Source organism: Peromyscus leucopus, chromosome 4 (assembly GCF_004664715.2).
Source record: "Peromyscus leucopus breed LL Stock chromosome 4, UCI_PerLeu_2.1, whole genome shotgun sequence".
Classification (NCBI taxonomy): domain Eukaryota; kingdom Metazoa; phylum Chordata; class Mammalia; order Rodentia; family Cricetidae; genus Peromyscus; species Peromyscus leucopus.
The window spans coordinates 127108033-127111259 of NC_051066.1; the positions used below are offsets into that span (position 1 = coordinate 127108033).

Sequence of the window (3227 nt, forward strand, 5' to 3'; positions counted from 1 at the left end):
GTCTCTTCTAATGACTCACAGGTATACCTGGAGACAGGTAGCTGGACTGACGATCTCACTGTGCATGGAAGATCCTCTGAGGCCGGTTTTCCTAATGATAACAGCACTCTGTGGATCCTGTTTAAAGGATTTCTGAGTCCCACAGAGTACTTCACTTTACCGGCATAATCGTGGCATCACCAGCCATCATGAACCCACCTACAAGGGAGAGTCAGGAGGATCATGAGTCTGTCAGACCTGCCTCCCAGAATCCCTTCTCAGGGTCCAGGTGGTCTGAGAAGGGTGTGGCATGCCCCCTCCTCCCCAGTCTTCATCTACAGACAGAGGAACACTTTGCCCCTAGTTTTAGCCTGTGATATGGGCACAGCTTCCCGCTGGCATACAGCCATCTGAACTTCTTCCTACCTGGCTCTCTCCTGCGCCTGTCTGCATCCTCAGCACACTGTTCTCCACTCTCTGGTTTCATCTTCCGGGGGGTACAGTGCCTCCACCAGCACTTCAAACAGACACAGGAAAGGGGCCTCATAGGAGAACATGCAGGCCTTCTGCTTGGCTGTGCTGGCCCTGTGCAGGGCTGGGCCCTCAATCTGATTCTTCCTGAGTGTCCCCCTACTGCTCTCTTCACCGACCCTTCTCCTCATCCTTGCCCAGCCTCGGGCCACTATCCTCTGCTGTCTGTCCACATCTAGGTCAAGGAAGGATACTGTGGGATTTGCTTTCTAGTGTGATAATATATTGTCACCTACCCCTAAAATGGGTATGTTTATAATCTGTCTATTTAAAAGCATATCACTTAGTCCAGGAGACAGCTTAGTGAGTAAAGGCACTTGACCCCAAGCCTGGGACCTTATTCCATTCCCTAGGACCTACACAGTATAAAGACACAACTGACTCCTGCAAGTTAACTTCCACACTCATATAGTAAATAAATATTTTTTCTTTAAAGAAACAATCATTTTTTTTTTAAAGTCCTAGATACAGAATTGCATTGTAGCCTCTCCACCTACCTGTCTGTTACCTTGACTGTCTCCCCGGCCCTTTAAGCTCACAGCCAGGATTTTGTTGCTGGCTAGGCGCTCCCTCTTTTCTGCTGGTAGACAGCAACATAAACTTCTCAGGCCTTTTAGAATCCTGCTCTGTAGGCTTTTCCAAACCTGCTTTCTAAAAGGGGCTCTGGGTGCAGTCTGGCACCGGCCACTGAGGTGTCCCTGAGGTGTTTCTGGAGAGGATGAGCTGAGCTCTTTTTCTTATACAATGGGACCCTCATTCTGGGCTTCCTTGCTGGAGAATGGAGGTGATCTATCCTGTGAGGTCATGTTGTTCTTTGAAGCAGCTGTAGCCAGACTATAGGCTGTCCCCTGAAGTCCTCCTGAGGTGCAGTTTGTGGGAGAGATGAGCTGATATCTTTCTCTCTCAGACCAACTGTAGCCATACTGTGGGGCTGTGCTCTGAGGTCCTTCTGAGGCAAGGTTTGTGGGAGAGATGAGCTGATATTTTCACCTGGTATGTTGACGTCTTTGCACTGAACTTCCTCCACAGAGGTGTGATGAGATAAAACATCCTGTGAGGATGCCTTGTTCTTTGATTTGCTAGGGCCGGCTTTGGACACACTCAGGAACAACTGGTTGGAATAAGTTTCTGGTGCTGAAGACAGGCTGGTACATATTTCATTGGAGGTGTTAATAATGCTCTCTGTATCCTCCCAGATGATGTTTATGAAGTGAGTGTCATGTACACGCTGCACGCTGATGGCAGATTCTGTTAATGGGGGCTGTTTTCTTGTTAGGGCAGTCAGGGTGGGAGGCACACTGTACCACGTGCTCCCTTTTTGTCGTTCTCAGGTAGAGTGGGCAAAATGGAGGTGGGAAGGGTGGGGACACTAGATCCTCTCTTTATAGTCACTTTTGGTATCGTGGGACCCTGTAAGGTTCAAAGTTCGAGCCGACTGCTTGGGCTGAAGATTTTTTATAAAGTTGTCCCCCCAGGGTGACTGCTGCCTAAGAGTCAAGTAGGTGGCTATCACCTGATCAAATTTCTTCTCCCGTAAAGCTTCCTTGATCTGTCGTTGCTTATATCCCATGACCCCCATGATGACCATCACAGTGGGGTCTGGGTAGCTGTCCTCATCGTTCTCTCTAAAGGGATTGGGAGAACCTTCATTGCCATGCTTTAGCCATTGAAACCCACAACCATCACCTATTCTTGATCTTTGTCCAGGGTTTACAGTTAACAATTTAGCAATCACGTCCCAAAGCTCTGGCGACAGCTTGAATTTAATAGAGTACATTCCTGCCAAGATCTTCTCCTTTAGTACTCCAAAGGTTTTTCCCTGGAAAGGGAGGCACCCTGTGGACATAAAGTAGAGTACAACCCCCAAGCTCCAGATGTCGATTGCACAGCCATTGTAGCCTCTACCTTCAAAGAGTTCTGCGGTTCAATAAGGAAGGGTCCCACAGAAATATGCTAGCTTCTGCCCCATGTTAAGCTTGATGCCCAACCCCAGATCACTGAGTTTTATATTTCCTTTGCCTTCCACTAAAATATTTTTGGGCTTTAAATCCCTATGAGCAATCCCTTTCCTGTGACAATACTGGAGGGCACATACCATCTGTTTAAATAGCTTATGGGACTCCTCTTCCTGTAGGTAGCCAAACTCCACAATCCAGACCATTAGCTCTCCTCCTGTGACATGTTCTATAATCATGTAAGTGTTATTTGTGGTGTCGATTATGTGCAAAAGTCTAATAATATTGGGATGGTCTAGAGATTTCATTATTTCAATTTCTGATTTGATGAATATGTTCTTTGTGCTTTTTGGAAGAACTTTTACTGCTACCCTTGTCTGGGTGAGTAGATGGCTAGCCAATTTTACTTCTCTGAAGGGTCATTAGGATTTTGTAATGCTCCATTAAAGGGTCTTCATCATAGGGGTTGTATTGTAGGGTTGTACCTCTAGCCGCTTCCTACCTCTTCATCTTTGTTGATATAAATGCTCAGTATCAACACCAGCTAATCTTCAGGCAAGCTTTGTTAGAGCACACACAAAATATCAGCACGGACACCAATCAATGCTTCTCAGATGAATGCATGAAATGAAAAGGGGAAGGATGCTTCCAGACTCATCCTAGGAGTCTATATTACTCAGGTATGAAAACCAGGTGGATACAGTAAGTAACAAGAGAAAGGTATAATCAACGTCCTTGGTGAACACAGATGCAACAGTCCTT

General features: G+C 46.5%; 1 pseudogene; it reads right to left on the reverse strand.

Annotated features, from left to right (window-relative positions):
* Positions 1-1756: 1756 nt before the first annotated feature.
* LOC114709537 lies at positions 1757-2975 on the reverse strand (annotated as a pseudogene).
* Positions 2976-3227: the final 252 nt, after the last annotated feature.